Source organism: Balaenoptera physalus, assembly GCF_965194825.1.
Source record: "Balaenoptera physalus genome assembly, chromosome: X".
Classification (NCBI taxonomy): Eukaryota; Metazoa; Chordata; class Mammalia; order Artiodactyla; family Balaenopteridae; genus Balaenoptera; species Balaenoptera physalus.
Genome location: NC_138903.1, coordinates 53,567,981 through 53,586,369, shown reverse-complemented (window position 1 = coordinate 53,586,369; position 18,389 = coordinate 53,567,981). Strand labels below are relative to the sequence as shown.

The 18,389-nt window shown below is 40.8% G+C and overlaps 1 long non-coding RNA gene across 1 annotated transcript; it reads left to right on the top strand.

Annotated features, from left to right (window-relative positions):
- Positions 1–992: 992 nt before the first annotated feature.
- On the top strand, positions 993–11,369 carry LOC309651892. Its single transcript, XR_014258442.1, has 2 exons — positions 993–6,097; positions 7,188–11,369. It is a non-coding gene; the product is annotated as an uncharacterized lncRNA (long non-coding RNA).
- The last annotated feature ends 7,020 nt before the right edge of the window (positions 11,370–18,389 follow it).

The following is an 18,389-nucleotide window of genomic DNA, read 5'->3' as shown; positions in this document are numbered from 1 at the left end:
ATATCTGGTTCACTTTGTCATACACCAGAAACTAACATAACATTGTAAAGCAATTATACTCCAATAAAGATGTTAAAAAATAAGAAATAGAAAAAAATAAAATAAAAATTATGTTAAAATAAGTATAAAAAGAAAATAAAAATAAATAAAAATTAAAAGAATAATGAAAAAAGAACAATAGAACAAAATGAAACAAAAAATACTACTAATAATATTTTCCTTGGGCCTCAGCTGTCAGTGTCCTTGCCACCACAGTGAGCCACAGCCAATCTCTGCCTACCACGGAAGTCCTCCAATACTTCTAGGTAGGTCCCTGGACCTGCTGTGGCACTGTATGGCCAGCTCCTTCTCTGACCTGGCCTTATTCCTGTGTGTACTTTCCTCCAAAGTCCACACTGTCCACAGTCCCCAAAGTCCACAGCCTCAGTTGTGAGAACATGTTGTGTATTCAGATTTTCTACAGATGCAGTGTTTACCAAGTTGATTGTGGGGATTTAATCTGCTGTTCCTGTGGCTGCATGGAAAGTTTTCCCTTCCTCTTCTTTGGTAGCACCACCACTGGGGTTCAGCTTTGATTTTGGCCCCATCTTTGTGATTGGGCCACCTTCAGACATCTGTTTCCCACCCAGGCAAGAGGGGCAGAAAGCAGCAGCTGATTAGGGCTCACTTGCTCACTCAGGCCGGGGAGAGGAAGGGATACTGCCATCACAACTGGGATGTGCAGGGAATGCTTTCAGTGGCAGAGGCCGGCAGGAAGTTGCAACTTTCTGAGGTGCACCAGATGCTCTCCTGGGGAAGTTGGCCCCAGATCATGTGGCGTGACACTTGGCAGTGGTGGGCTGCACAGGCTCCCGGGAAGTTGTGCACAGTGACCTGCATTTTCTCACTGGACCCTTGGTGGCAGTGGTAGGCTGCACAGGCTCCCGGGAAGTTGTGCGCAGTGACCTGCATTTTCTCACTGGACCCTTGGTGGCAGTGGCAGCAGTGGTAGACTTCTGCACCTGCCCCTGGTGTTCAAGATAGCAGCCATGTCTCGTGCCTATCCCCAGAGCTTGCGCAGGTAGCACCCTGTCGCCTGTGAGCACACAGAGAAAGAAGCTCCTATGGCGGGCCTGCCCCTCTCCTCGTGCATCCCTCAATTATGGTCCCTTGCCACTCCAGCCAGCCCAGGTCTCTTCCCGGACTCTGTCAGCTATGGCACGCCAGTCCCCCCACCCCCAGGCTTTCTTCACACAGCTAACCCCAGTCCTGTCTCTGTGGTCTGACCTCTCAAGCCCGAGCCTCAGCACCCAGCCCCACCTGCTCCAGTGGACAGACAAGCATCTCAGACTGGGGAGTGTTGGTCGGCATCATTCCAATCCTCTGTGTGGGATTCTCTCTGCTTTGCCCTCCACACCCCTGCTGCTGTGCTCTCCTCTGAGACTCCCCTGTCCCCACCAGTGAGAGGACTTCTTACTGTGTGGATAATTTTCCTCCTTCACAGCTCCCTCCCAGAGGCACACATCCTGTCTCAATTCCTTTGTCTCTCTTTTTTTTTCTTTTTCTTTTTGCCCTGTCCAGTTATGTTGAGATTTCCTTGTCTTTTGGGAAGTCTGGGGTCTTCTGCCAGCGTTCAGTAGGTGTTCTGTAGGAGTTGTCCCACATGTAAATATATTTCTGATGTATCTGTGGGGAGAAGGTGATCTCCAGGTCTTACTCTTCCGCCATCTTGAAGGTTCCCCTGGTGATTGTTGTTAGTTAGACTTATTGTCTAGTTATCATTATGTTATGGAACTGAAATTAATATAATGTTATATGACAATTATATCTCAATAAAAAATTAAAAATAAATAAATAAATACACCAATTAAATGACAGAGATTGTCCAGGTGGGTCAAAAATCTAGTTCCAAGTATATATTTTCTACCATAAACTTACTTTAAATGTAAAGACACATATAGATTAAAAATAAATAAATAGTAATAAGTATATTATGCTAACACTAATCAGATGCTAGCAAAAGTAGCAATATTAATTTTAGACAGAACCAACTTCAATGCAAGGAAATTTATCAAGGATAAAGAAGGACATGTCATAATGATATGGGATAAATTCTTCAAAAAGACATATCAATCCTTATTATGTATGCACCACAAAAGAGAGAATCAAAATGCATGAGGCAATAATTGATAGAACTGTAAGGAGACCTAGATGAATCCACTATCATACTTAGAGAATTTACTAACATACTACACATCCATCAGGCATAATATCAGTAAGGGCATAGTTGTACTCAATGACATCATCACTCAACTATATATAATGGACATCTATAGACTACTTCATCTAAAAATAACAGCATACACATTATTCTCAAGTTCACATAGAACATTTGCCAAAATAGATCACATTCTTGGCCATAAGATGCGCCTTAAGTGATGTCAGAATCATTGTAGTATAAAGTGTCCCTCACTTTTGTCCCTCCTCTCAACAACAAAAATTTGGTAACCATCCACAGATATGTGCCTTTGAAGGATCTGTGGAATCCACCACCACATACCAAGTGATCCAGGAGGAACCTTGTCCACCCACATGTACAGTAATGGGCAGACAAAACTTGGTTCTGGCTGTGGAGCCTGCAGTGGCATGTTAACTTGCTCCAGCTCCTCTCACCCAAAGTTCAGGTGCCCCTGGAAAATACTGACTTAGTCACCCACAGATGAGAGAAACTTTGTGAAAATACATGTTTCCAAGAGGTTCCAGAACACATCTGGACCAGAAAAATATGAGTTTTGATGCATTGAAATAGGTGAGAGTAACAGATTGGCTACCTGCATCACCTCTCCCACATGGTGACACAGGTTAGAGCCAAGAGAGATCTTCCTTGGCTCATAATTTATCTCACAAGGGAAAGGGAGAACGTGTGAATGAGCACCTAGCTTCCTTAGCTGTGTGGCCTGCTGCCAAAGGGGATCATTTCTCTCTCATCCCATCACTGAACTGTGATCTACATGACTGGGAAGGGGTAAGAGGAGGAGAGAGAGGCAATTAGAACTCTCAGAAGACATTAAAGGAACAGAGATATACTAAATATGTCACAGGATCTATCAACAAGCCCACCCACAAGCTGCTGGGAATGCCTCACCCACAGATACCCATAAATGGCAAATGGGAAGTTGCAGTTCTCCACTTGCCTCACTCAAACACTCCCCCAACCTGTGGTCAGCTTACTATTATTGTTCTGGATATCAGAGTAAGCAGGCTTTGGCTAATGCCTAGTGAGCATGTGCAGAAAGTTGGCAAAACCTTGGGGCCAGAGAAAGATACAAAAACTTAAGATTTAGTACCACCTTTGTGAACACAAAAATGAGGCTGTAAGCAGCACTCTGTCTGGTACATTGCAAGACTCAGAGAAGGCACCAAGCTTAAGAATTCTGACAAAAGAGGGATCAGGAAGCATGGAGCAGGGGTATATATAAAAGTTCTGAAATCCTCAGTATCAATAGCAGGGCTGACAGAAAGTATCTCTCTTATAAAGGCATTTAGTAGAGAATGAAGGAGGTGACTGCTATTGCAAATATGAAGATGACAAGGTAAAACTTCAAAGAACATGAAAAATCAAGGTAACATGATAATATCAAAGGATCAAATTAATTTTCCTGTATCCAAATCCAAAGGCATGGAGATCTGTGACTTAACAGATAAAGAATTCAAAATACTTGTTTTAAGGAAACTCAATGAGCTACAAGAAAACACAGAAAGAAAATCAATGAAATCAGGAAAAAAACATGAACAAAAATAGATGTTTAACAAAGAGACAAAACTCATAAAAAAGAACGAAATAGAAATTCTGGAGCTAAGGAATACAAGGATAAAATGAAAATGAAATAGAGAGCTTCAACAGCATACTTGAGTGAGCAGAAGAAATAACCTGTGAAATTGAAGACATGAACATTGAAATTATCCAATCAGAGGAGAATAAAGAAAAACAAATGATAAAGAGTGAATAGAGTCTATGTAATATGTGGATACCATCAAAGAACCATTTTGAAAATTATTGGAGTTCCAGAAGGAGAAGAGAGGGAAAAGAGAAAAGAAAGATTATTTAAAGAAATAATGTCTGAGAATTTCCCAAATATGGGAAGGTATTTGGTTATCCAAGTTCATGAGGCTCATAGGTCTCCAAACAATAACAACTTAAGGAGATTCTCTCCAAGACAAACTATAATAAAACTATCAAAAATCAAAGAAATGAAGAGAATCTTAAAAGGATCAGGGGAAAGAAACTTGTAATTTACAAGGGAATCCCCATAAGGATCAGGGAATTTTTCACTAGAAACCTACAGGCCAGGAGACAGTTAGATGATATATTCAAAGTGCTGAAAGAAAAAAATAGATTCCAACAAAGACTACTTTACCCAACAAAGCTGTCCTATAGAAACAAAGAACAGATACAGAAATTTTTAGAGGAAAAAATAATCTGAGGAAGTTCATCACCACTAAAATTGCCTTATAAGGAATGCTAAAAGGAATGTTTCAAGCTAAAATGAAGGATAGACATCCCAAGATGGCAGAAGAGTAGGAGGATGTGGAGTTCATCTCTCTCCATGGATGCATCAGGAATACATCTATAGATGTAACAATTCTCACTGAACACCAGCTGAACACCAGCAGAAGACCTTGGACACTGGAAAGGACTATAAAGATCCCTGCATAACTGGGTAGGATGAAGGAAAGAAGGGAGAAGGAGGAGGAGAGGCCTTGGGATGGGACATGCACCTCTGGGCCAGGGAGCTGAAGCAGAGGAGACATTCCTGGATCAGGGGAAACCACCTCTCTGATGGGGAAACCCCCTCTCCAATGGGGAAATCGATTGGGACAGAAGGGAAGCATTTGAAGCTGTCAGTAGAGGGTGAAGAGGCCGATCTGTGGAAGACGGGACAGAGTGAGAACTACACACATGGTCTGTACTGTGGTCTTACATGCCCTGGACTGGGACATGTGTTCACAGCTGTGCAAGGGGGCTGGGAGCTGGAGCATGGGGACTGGAGAACAGGCCCAGGGTGAGAACTGCTGGTGGCTGTGGGGAGATGGACTGAAGGGGCTGGAAGGAGGAAATCTGCAGCAGGGAATGCCTACGGAGGAAGACTGGACTGCCATGGAAGTAGGGCACTACTGCTGAGTCACACGCAGGGAGAGGAGCCACTATTGTAGCCTCTCTCTCCCCACACACCAGCACCTGCTGACAGACAATAGAAAAAGCATTCTCAGGGCTGGCCCTCGCACACCTTACTCCAGGCAACAGAAAAGGCACTCACTAGGGCCATATCTCTTGTGCTTGTGGCCCTGGTTTCCTTGTGTATGTGGCACCACTGGGGGTCCCGTAATCCAAGCAGTCATACCACCTCTGCACCCTGTCTTCACTGGGGCACATCCAAAAGCTCCAAGTCAGCCCCAGGACAAAACTCATATGGGTGGACCACACACAGAGGTGGGGATAAAATCAAAGCTGAACCCCAGGGATGGGGAGACTAAGGAAGAGGATCGAAAATCTTTCCATCAGCTGCACAAGTTGCAGATTAAATCCCTGTAATCAGCTAGGTAGACCCTGCATCTATGGAATAGCTGAGTATACAGTGAGTGCTGCCACAAATGAAAACGGTCTAGCTCTGGTAGCCATGGACTTTGGGGGTAAGCACACGCAGGAATTGGACTTTGGAAGCAAGCACCCCAGGGATGGGGTGACTAAGGAAGAGGATCGAAAATCTTTCCATCACCTGCACAAGATGCAGATTAAATCCCTGCAATCAGCTAGTTAGACCTTGCATCTATGGAATATCTGAGTAGACAATGAGTGCTCCCACAAATGAAAATGAAAATGGTCTAGCTCTGGCAGCTGTGGACTTTGGGGGCAAGCACAAGCAAGAGTCTGAGTGGTCCCCACAGAGCCCACAGCAGGACCAGACACCAACCCAGAGGCACAGGAGGGCCTCTTGGAGAGGCAGAGGGGGTGTGTGGCTCATGGCGTGTGCAAGGACACTTACAACTGAGACCACAAGGAAACATAATTATTACTATTATTTTTATTATGTTTTGATTCATTCTGTTGTTGGTTCAGGCTTTTGGTTTTTTTTTGTTTTTTGTTTTTGTTTTTTAACATCTTTATTGAAGTATAATTGCCTTACAATGGTGTGTTAGCTTCTGCTTTATAACAAAGTGAATCAGTTATACATATACAATATGTTCCCATTTCTCTTCCCTCTTGCATCTCCCTCCCTCCCACCCTCCCCATCCCACCCCTCCAGGTGGTCACAAAGCACCGAGCTGATCTCCCTGTGCTATGCGGCTGCTTCCCACTAGTAATCTATTTTACATTTGGTAGTGTATATATGTCCATGACACTCTCTTACCCTGTCACATCTCACCCCACCCCCTCCCCATATCCTCAAGTCCATTCTCTAGTAGGTCTGTGTCTTTATTCCCGTCTTGCCACTAGGTTCTTCATGGCCTTTTTTTTTTTCCCCCTTAGATTCCGTATATATGTGTTAGCATACTGTATTTGTTTTTCTCTTTCTGACTTACTTCACTCTGTATGACAGACTCTAACTCCATCCACCTCATTACAAATACCTCCATTTCATTTCTTTTTATGGCTGAGTAATATTCCATTGTATATATGTGCCACATCTTCTTTATCCATTCATCTGTCGATGGACATTTAGATTGCTTCCATGTCCTGGCTATTGTAAATAGAGTTGCAATGAACATTTTGGTACATGACTCTTTTTGACCTATGGTTTTCTCAGGGTATATGCCCAGTAGTGGGATTGCTGGGTCGTATGGTAGTTCTATTTGTAGTTTTTTAAGGAACCTCCATACTGTTCTCCATAGTGGCTGTATCAATTTACATTCCCACCAACAGTGCAAGAGTGTTCCCTTTCCTCCACACCCTCTCCAGCATTTATTGTTTCTAGATTTTTTGATGATGGCCATTCTGACCGGTGTGAGATGATATCTCATTGTAGTTTTGATTTGCATTTCTCTAATGATTAATGATGTTGAGCATTCTTTCATGTGTCTGTAGGCCATCTGTATATCTTCTTTGGAGAAATGTCTATTTAGGTCTTCGGCCCATTTTTGGATTGGGTTGTTCGTTTTTTTGTTATTGAGCTGCATGAGCTGCTTGTAAATCTTGGAGATTAATCCAGGCTTTTGTTTTTTGTTTTGCTGTTTTAGTATTTTTTTTAGGCTTTTGGTATCTTTGTGTTTTATAACATATTTTGTATTTTTAAATTTTTATTATATATTTCTATTTTTACTTTGCTTTTGCATTGTTCTGTGCTCCTTTCCCTTATTTTTCTTCTTCAGTTTCTTTAATATATTTTAATATATTTTTTTATATTTACATTTCTACTTTGTTTTTCTGTTGTTCTGTGCTTTCCTCCCCCCCTTTTTTAAAAATCATTTTTATCGGTTTCTTCTGTTTCTTTACTTTATTCTTCAGTTGGCACACTGCTTTGCATTTGGTTTTAGGTTTTGTGTTTTTCTTAGTTTTGACTCAATCATTTGATTTCGTTTTTGGGTTCTTCTGTTTGGTTGTTCTCTTGCTTTTTGTTTTATTTGGTTCTGTATTTGTTTCTTTTGTGTGTGTGTGTGTGTGTGTTTCCTGCTTTCTGTTATAGTTTGTTTGATTTTGTTTTTACCCTTTGTCTAGGGTTTTGTTTGTCTTTATTTTTGTTTAATATATTTGTTATTATTTTTTTATATATATTTCTATTTCTACGTTGCTTTTCCATTGTTCTGTCTTCTTTCCCCTTTTTCTTTTTTTTTTTTTATCATTTTTGTCAGCTTTTTTTTGTTTCTTTGCTTCATCCTTCAGTTGGCCCTCTGCTTTGGTTTTGTTTTTTCATTTTGTGTTTTTTTTAGTTTTCTCTTTAATTATTTGATTTCATTCCTGGCTTCCTTTGTTTGTCCGGTTGTTCTCTAGCTTTGTGTTTTATTTGGTTCTGTTTTTGTTTCTTTAGTGTATGTGTGTGTTTCCTTGTTTCTGTTTTTGTTTGTTTGATTTTAGTTTGTCTGGGGTTTTGCTAGTCTTTATTTTTAATTTTTTTAAATCCACCTTATTGCCATGATGAACAACTTGTGGTGTCTTGGCTCCCCAACCAGAAGTCAGGTCTGAGGCTCTGGGGTGGGAGCACCACTTCCAGAACGCTGAAACACTAGAGAAATCCCAGCCCCATACAGAGAATATTAATTGCTGAGAGCTCTCACAGAGACCTCTATCTGAACGCAAGACCCAGCTCCACCCAACTACCTGCAGCTCCCAGCACAGGATGGCTCACACCAAACAACAAAGAAGACAGGAACACAAACCCACCCAATAGCACACAGACTACCTACAGTCATACTAAGTTCACACACAGACCAAAACACAACATCTGACATGGACCTACTCATCAGAGGGAAAAGGCTCAGCTCCACCCACCAGAACACAGGAACCAGTCCCTCCCATCAGGAAGGCAATGCAAGCCACTGGACTGACCTCACCACTGATGGCAGAGAACAGAAGCAAGAGGAACTACAATTCTGCAGCCTAGGGAAAGGAGACCACAAATACTGTAAATTAGACAAAATTAGAGACAGAGAAATATCTTCCAGACAAAGTAGCAAGATAAAAACTCACAAGACGAAATAAATTAAGAAGAAATAGGCAAATTACCTAAAAAAGAATTAAGAGTAATGATAGTAAAGATGATCCAATATCTCAGAAAAACAATGGTGGCACGGACTAAGAAGATACAAAAAATGTTTAACAAGGACCTAGAAGAAGTAAAGAACAGATATCAGAGATGAAAAACAAAATAACTGAAATGAAAAATACACTAGAAGGACTCAACAGCAGAATAACTGAGGCAGAAGACCAGACAGGTGAGCTGTAAGATAGAATGGTGGAAAATGCAGCATAGCAGAATAAAGAAAAAAGAATGAAAAAAAATGAAGACAGTTCAGAGACCTCTGAGACAACATTAAGTGGACCAACATTCAAATTATAGGCGTCCCAGAAGAAGAAGAGAAAAAGAAATGGTCTGAGAAAATATTTGAAGAGATTATAGTTGAAAACTTCCTGAACAGGGGAAAGGAAATAGTCAAATAAGTCCAGGAAGTGGAGAGAGTCCCATGCAGGATAAACCCAAGGAGAAACACGCCAAGACACATATTAATCAAACTATCAAAAATTAAATGCAAAGAAAAAATATTAAAAGCAGCAAGGGTAAATCAACAAATAACATACAAGGGAATCCCCATAAGGTTAACAGCTGATCTTTCAGCAGAAACTCTGCAAGCCAAAGGGAGTGACAGGACATATTTAAAGTGATGAAAGGGAAAAACCTACAACCAAGATTACTCTACCCAGCAAGGATCTCATTCAGATTTGACAGACAAATTAAAACCTTTACAGACAAGCAAAATTTAAGAGAATTCAGCACCACCAAACCAGCTTTATAACAAATGCTAAACTAACTTCTCTAGGTGGGAAACACAAGAGAAGGAAAACACCTACAATCGCAAACCCAAAACAATTAAGAAAATGGTAATAGGAACATACATATCAATAATTACCTTAAATGTAAATGGATTAAATGCTCCAACCAAATGACACAGACTGGCTGAATGGGTACAAAAACAAGACCCATATATATGCTGTCTAAAAGAGACCCACTTCAGACCTGGCAACACATATAGACTGAAAGGGAGGGGATGGAAAAACATATTCAATGCAAATGGAAATCAAAAGAAAGCTGGAGTAGGAATAATCATCTCAGAAAAAAAAAGACTTTAAAATAAAGACTATCACAGGATGTACCTAGAGTCTCTCATACATAGTGAAGTAAGTCAGAGAGAGAAAAACAAATACCATATGCTAACACACATATATAGAATCTAAAAAGGGAAAAAAAAGTTTCTGAAGAACCTAGGGGCAGGACAGGAATGAAGACACGTAGTAAATGGACTTGAGGACATGGAGAGGGGAAAGTGTAAGCTGGGACTAAGTGAGAGAGTGGAATGGACATATATACATTACCAAATGTAAAATAGATAGCTATTGGGAAACAGCCACATAGCACAGATAGATCAACTCTGTGCTTTGTGACCACCTAGAGGGGTGGGATAGGGAGGGTGGAAAGGAAGTGCAAGATGGAGGAGATATGGGGATATATGTATATGTGTAGCTGATTCACTTTGTTATAAAGCAGAAACTAACACACCGTTGTAAAGCAAGTACACTCCAATAAAGTTGTTATTAAAAAAAAAGACTATCACAAGAGACAAAGAAGGACACTACATAAAAATTAAGGGATCAATCCAAGAAGAAGATACAGTAATTGTAAATATTTATGAACCCAACGTAGGAGCAACTCAAAACATAAGGCTAATGCTAACAGCCATAAAAGGGGAAATCAACAGTAAGACAATAATCATAGGAGAATTTAACACCCTACTTTCACCAATGGACAGATCATCCAAATTGAAAATAAATAAGGAAAAACAAGCTTTAAATGACACATTAGACCAGATGACCTTAATTGATATTTACAGGACATTCCAGGCTTTGCTGGTGAACAGTGGTTAAGAATCCACCTGCCTATGCAGGGGAAACAGGTTCGGGCCCTGGTCCAGCCAGATCCCACATGCCATGGATCAACTAAACCCTTGAGCAACAACTACTGAGCCTGCGTTCTAGAGCCCACGAGCCACAACTACTGACCCCATGTACCAAAACTACTGAAGCTTGCATGCCTAGAGCCTTTGCTCTGCAACAAGAGAAACCAACACAATGAGAAGACAGTGCACCACAAAGAAGAGAAGCCCCCGCTCTCCACAACTAGACAAAGACCACATGCAGCAATGAAGACCCATTGAAGCAAAAAATAAGTAAATGAAATAAATACACTTATTTAAAAAAATAGGACATTCCACCCAAAAACAACAGAATACACTTTCTTCTCAAGTGCTCATGGAATATTCTCTAGGATAGATCATGTCTTTGGTCACAAATCAAGCCTCGGTAAATTTAATAAATTGAAATAATATCAAGTATATTTTCCAACCACAATGCTATGAAACTAGATATCAGTTATAGGAAAAAAAACTGTAAAAAATACAAACACATGGAGGCTAAACAATACACTCCTAAATAACCAAGACATCACTGAAGAAATCAAAGAGGAAATCAAAAAATACCTAGAAACAAATGACAATGAAAACACGATGACCCAAAACCTATGGTATGCAGCAAAAGCAGTTTTAATAGGGACGTTTATACCAATACAATCCTACCTCAAGAAACAAAAGAAATTTCAAATAAACAATCTAACCTTACACCTAAAGCAATTAGAGAAAGAAGAACAAAAAAACCCAAAGTTAGCAAAAGGAAAGAAATCATAAAGATCAGATCAGAAATAAATGAAAAAAGAAATGAAGGAAACAATAGCAAAGATCAATAAAACTAAAACCTGGTTCTTTGAGAAGATAAACAAAATTGCTAAACCATTAGCCAGATTCATCAAGAAAAACAGGGAGAAGACTCAAATCAACAGAATCAGAAATGAAAAAGGAGTAACAACTCACACTGCAGAAATACACTGGATTATGAGAGATAACTACAAGCAACTATATGCCAATAAAATGGACAACCTGGAAGAAATGGACAAATTCTTAGAAAAGTACAACCTTCCAAGATTGAACCAGGAAGAAATAGAAAATACGAACAGAACAATCACAAGCACTGAAAATGAAACTGTGATTAAAAATCTTCCCACAAACAAAAGCCCAGGACCATATGGATTCTCAGGTGAATTCTATCAATCATTTAGAGAAGAGCTAACACCTCTCCTTCTCAAACTCTTCCAAATTATAGCAGAGGGAGGAACACTCCCAAACTCATTCTAGGAGGCCACCATGACCCTGACACCAAAACCAGAAAAAGTTGTCACAAAGAAAGAAAATTACAGGTCAATATCACTGATGAACATAGATGCAAAAATCCTCAACAAAATACTAGCAAACAGAATCCAACAGCACATTGAAAGGATAATACACCATGATCAAGTGGGGTTTATCCCAGGAATTCAAGGATTCTACAAAATAAGGTGATATACCACATGAACAAATTGAAGGGTAAAAACCATATGATAATCTTAATAGATGCAGAAAAAGTTTTGTCAAAATTCAACACCCACTTATGATAAAAACACTGCAGAAAGTATGCATAGAGGGAACATAATTCAACATAATAAAGACCATATATGACAAATCCTAAGCCAACATCATTCTCAAAGGTGAAAAACTGAAACCATTTCCTCTAAGATCAGGAACAAGACAAGGTTGTCCACTCTCACCACTATTATTCAACATAGTTTTGGAAGTTTTTGTCATGGCCATCAGAGAAGAAAAAGAAATAAAATGAATCCAAACCACAAAAGAAGAAGTAAAACTGTCACTGTTTGCAGATGACAAGATACTACACATAGAAAATCATAAAGATGCTACCAGAAAACTATTAGAGCTAATCAATGAATTTGGTAAAGTAGCAGAATACAAAATTAATGCACAGAAATCTCCTGCATTCCTATACAATAATGATGAAAATCCTGTAAGAGAAATTAAGAAAACACTCCCATTTACCATTGCAACAAAAAGAATAAAATACCTAGGAATAAACCTACCTAAGAAGAAAAAAGCCCTGTATGCAGAAAACTATAAGACACTGACATGAGCAATTAAAGACAACACAAACAGATGGAGAGATATACCATGTTCTTAGACTGAAAGAATCAACATTGTGAAAGTTGCAATACTACCCCAAACAATCTACAGATTCAGTGCAATACGTACAAAAATACCAATGGCATATTTCACAGAAGTAGAACAAAATATTTCACAATTTCTATGGAAACACAAAAGACCCCAAATAACCAAAGCAATCTTGGGAAAGAAAAATGGAGAATGAGGAATCAGGCTCCCTGACTTCAGACTATACTACAAAGCTACAGTAATCAGGACAGAATGGTACTGGCACAAAAACAGAAATATAGATCAATGGAACAGGATAGAAAGGCCAGAGATAAACCCACACACCTTATGTTTGATAAAGGAGGCCAGAATAAACAATGGAGAAAAGACAGCCTCTTCAATAATGGTGCTGGGAAAACTGAACAGCTACATGTAAAAGAATGAAATTAGAACACTCCCTAACAACACCACACACAAAAATAAACTCAGGAAAGTAGCTTCAAGATGGCGGAACAGTAAGACGTGGAGATCACCTTCCTCCCCACAAATACATCAGAAATACATCTACATGTGCAACAACTCCTACAGAACACCTACTGAACGCTGCCAGAAGACCTCAGACCTCCCCAAAGGCAAGAAACTCCCCACGTACCTGTGTAGGGCAAAAGAAAATAGAAAAAAACAGAGACAAAAGAATAGGGAAGAGACCTGCACCAGCAGGAGGGAGCTGTAAAGGAGGAAAGGTTTCCACACACTAGGAAGTCCCTTCGCGGGTGCAGACTGCGGGAGGCAGAGGGGGTAATCTTTGGAGCCACAGAGGAGAGCACAGCAACAGGGGTGCAGAGGGCAAAGCAGAGAGATTCCTGCACAGATGGTAGGTGCTGACCAGCACTCACCAGCCTGAGAGGCTGCTCTGCTCACCCGCTGGGATGGGTGGGGGCTGGGAGCTGAGATTCCAGCTACGGTCAGATCCCAGGGAGAGGACTGGGGTTAGCTCTGTGAACACAGCCTGAAGAGGGTTAGTGCTCCACAGCTAGCCAGGAGGGAGTCCGGGAAAAGGTCGGGAACTGCCAAAGAGGCAAAAAAGAGTTTTTCTTGCCTCTTTGGTTCCTGGTGTGTGAAGAGAGGGGATTAAGAGCGCTGCTTAAAGGAGCTCCAGAGACCGGCACGAGCCGCGGCTATCAGTGTGGACCCCAGAGACAGGCATGAGACGCTAAAGCTGCTCCTGCAGCCACCAAGAAGCCTGTGTGCAAGCACAGGTCACCATCCACACATCCCCTCCCGGGAGCCTGTGCAGCACACCACTGCCAGGGTCCCGTGATCCAGGGACAACTTCCCCAGGATAACACAGGGCATGCCTCAGGTTGGTATAATGTCACGCCAGCCTCTGTAGCAGCAGGCTCGCCCCACACTCCGTACCCCTCACTCCCCTTGGCCTGAGTGAGACAGAGCCCCCAAATCAGCTGCTCCATTAACCCCCTTCTGTCTGAGCATAGAACAGATGCCCTCAGGCGACCTACACGCAGAGGCAGGACCAAAGCCAAAGCTGAATCCGAGGAGCTGTGCGAACAAAGAAGAGAAAGGGAAATCTCTCCCAGAAGCCTCAGGAGCAGCGGATTAAATCTCCACAGTCAACGTGATGTACCCTGCATCTGTGGAGTACCTGAATAGACAATGAATCATCCCAAATTGAGGAAGTGGACTTTGGGAGCAACAATATATATATTTTTTGTCCCTTTTTCTCTTTTTGTTATTTTGTATGCATATGTTTCTGTGTGTGATTTTGTCTGTATAGCTTTGCTTTTACCATTTGTCCTAGGGTTCTGTCTGTCCTTTTTTTGGGGTTTTTTTTTTTCTGTTTGTTTGCTTTTTAGTATACTTTTTAGCGCTTGTTATGATTGGTGGATTTCTTTTTTGGTTTGGTTCTTCATTCTTTCATTTTTTCTTTTTAACTACTTTTAAATTTTTTCAATAATTATTTTTTGGTTTTTATTTTAATAACTTTTATATTTTATTTTATCTTAATCTTTCTTTCTTTCTTCTCTCTTTTATTCTGAGCAGTGTGGATGACAGGCTCTTGGTGCTCCAGCCAGGCATCAGGGCTGTGCCTCTGAGGTGGGAGAGCCAAGTTCAGGATATTGGTCCACCAGAGACCTCAGAGTTCCACGTAATATCAAAGGGCGAAAAAAACCCAGAGATCTCCATCTCAATGCCAAGACCCAGCTCCACTGAACGACCAGCAAGATACAGTGCTGGAAAACCTATGCCAAAAAACTAGCAAGACAGGAACACAGCCCCATCCATTAGCAGAGAGGCTGCCTAAAATCATAATAAGCTCACAGACAGCAAAAAACACACCACCAGATGTGGACCTCCCAACCAGAAAGACAAGATCCAGCCTCATCCACCAGAACACAGGCACTAGTCCCCACCACCAGGAAGCCTACACAACCCACTGAACCAAACTTAGCCACAGGGGGCAGACACAAAAAATAATGGGAACTACGAACCTGCAGCCTGCAAAAAGGAGACCCCAAACACAGTAAGTTAAGATAATGAGAAGACAAAGAAGCACACAGCAGATGAAGGAGCAAGGTAAAAACTCACCAGACCTAACAAATGAAGAGGAAAAAGGCAGTCTACCTGAAAAAGAATTCAGAATAATGATAGTAAAGATGATCCAAAATCTTGGAAAGAGAATGGAGAAAATACAAGAAACGTTTAACAAAGACCTAGAAGAACTATACAGCAAACAAACAATCATGAACAACACAATAAAGGAAATTAAATATTCTCTAGAAGGGATCAACAGCAGAATACAGAGGCAGAAGAACGGATAAGTGACCTGGAAGATAAAATAGTGGAAAAAACTACTGCAGAGCAGAATAAAGAAAAAAGAAAGAAATGAATTGAAGACAGTCTCAGAGACCCCTCGGACAATGTTAAATGCACTGACATTCGAATTATAGGGGTCCCAGAAGAAGAAGAGAAAAATAAAGGGACTGAGAAAATATTTGAAAAGATTATAGTTGAAAACTTCCCTAATATGGATAAGGAAATAGTTAATCAAGTTCAGGAAGCACAGAGAGTCCCATACAGGATAAGTCAAAGGAGAAACACTCCAAGACACATATTAATCAAAGTATCCAAAATTAAATACAAAGAATAAATATTAAAAGCAGCAAGGGAAAAGAAACAAATAACACATAAGGGAATCCCCATAAGGTTAACAGCTGATCTTTCAGCAGAAACTCTGCAAGCCAGAAGGTAGTAGCAGGAGATATTTAAAGTGATGAAGGAGAAAAACCTATAACTAAGATTACACTACCCAGCAAGGATCTCATCAGATGTGGCAGAGAAATTAAAAGCTTTACAGACAAGCAAAAGCTAGGAGAATTCAGCACCACCAAACCAGCTTTACAACAAATGCTAAAGGAACTTCTCTAGGCAGGAAACACAAGAGAAGGGAAAGGCCTACAATAATACACCCAAAACAACTAAGAAAATGGTAATAGGAACATACATATCGATAATTATCTTAAATGTAAATGGATTAAATGCTCCAACCAAAAGACATAGACTGGCTGAATGGATACAAAAACAAGACCCATATATATGCTATCTACATGAGACCCACTTCAGACCTAGGGACACATACAGACTGAAAGTGAGGGAATGGAAAAAGATATTCCACACAAATGGAAATCAAAAGAAAGCTGGAGTAGCAATTCTCATATCAGACAAAATACACTTTAAAACAAAGACTATTACAAGAGAAAAAAAGGACACTAAATCATGATCAAAGGATCAATCCAAAAAGAAGATATAACAATTGTAAATATTTATTCACCCAACATAGGATCACCCAAACACATAATGCAAATACTAACAGCCATAAAAGGGGAAAGCAACAGTAACACAAACATAGTAGGGGACTTTAACACCCCACTTTCACCAATGGACAGATCACCGAAAATGAAAATAAATAAGGAAACACAAGCTTTAAAAAATACATTAGGAGAATTAACCAAGATGGCGGAGTAGAAGGACGTGCTCTCACTCCCTCTTGCGAGAGCACCAGAATCACAACTGGCTGCTGGACAATCATCGACATGAAGACACTGGACTTCACCAAGGAGAATACCCCACATCCAAGGACAAAGGAGAAGCCATAGTGAGACGGTAGGAGGGGCACAATCAGAGTAAAATCAAATCCCATAACGGCTGGGTGGGTGACTCACAGACTGGCGAACACTTATACCACAGAAGTCAACCCACTGGAGTGAACGTTCTGAGCCCCATGTCATGCTTCCCAACCTGGGGGTCCGGCAATGGGAGGAGGAATTCCTAGAGAATCAGACTTTGAAGCCTAGTGGGAATTGATTGCAGGACTTCGACAGGACTGGGGGAAACAGAGACCCCACTCTTGGAGGACGCACACAAAATAGTGTGTGCATCGGGACCCAGGGGAAGGAGCAGTGACCCTGGGGGACACTGAACCAGACATACCTGCTGGTGTTGGGGGATCTCCTGAAGAGGCGGGGGCTGGCTCTGTTTCACTGTGGGGACAAGGACACTGGCAGCAGAGGTTCTGGGAAGTACTCCTTGGCGTGAGCCCTCCCAGAGTCTGCCATTAGCCCCAAAAAAGAGCCCGGGTAGGCTCCAGTGTTGGGTTGCCTCAGGCAAAACAACCAACAGGGAGGGAACCCAGCCCCACCCATCAACAGTCAAGTGGATTAAAGTTTTATGGAGGGAGAGGACTCAAATCAATAAAATCAGAAATGAATATGGTACAGTTGTAGGATACAAAATTAATGCACAGAAATCTCTTGCATTCCTATACACTAATGATGAAAAATCTGAAAGAGAAATTATGGAAACACTCCCATTTACCATTACAACAAAAGGAATAAAATACCTAGGAATAAACCTACCTAGGGAGACAAAAGACCTGTATGCAGAAAACTATAAGACACTGATGAAAGAAATTAAAGATGATACCAACAGATGGAGAGATATACCATGTTCTTGGATTGGAAGAATCAACATTGTGAAAATGAGTATACTACCCAAAGCAATCTACAGATTCAATGCAATCCCTATCAAATTACCAGTGGCATTTTTTAATGGAGCTAGAACAAATCATCTTAAAATTTGTATGGAGACACAAAAGACCCCGAATAGTCAAAGCAGTCTTGAGGGAAAAAAACGGAGCTGGAGGAATCAGACTCCCTGACTTCAGACTATACTACAAAGCTACAGTAATCAAGACAATATGGTACCGGCAAAAAAACAGAAACATAGATCAATGGAACAAGATAGAAAGCCCAGAGATAAACCCACACACTTATGGTCAACTAATCTATGACAAAGGAGGCAAAGATATACAATGGAGAAAAGACAGTCTCTTCAATAACTGGTGCTGGGAAAACAGGACAGCTACACGTAAGAGAATGAAATTAGAATACTCCCTAACACCATACACAAAAATGAACTCACAATGGATTAGAGGCCTAAATGTAAGACTGGACACTATCTAACTCTTAGAGGAAAACATAGGAAGAACACTCTTTGACATAAATCACAGCAAGATCTTTTTTCATCCACCTCCTAGA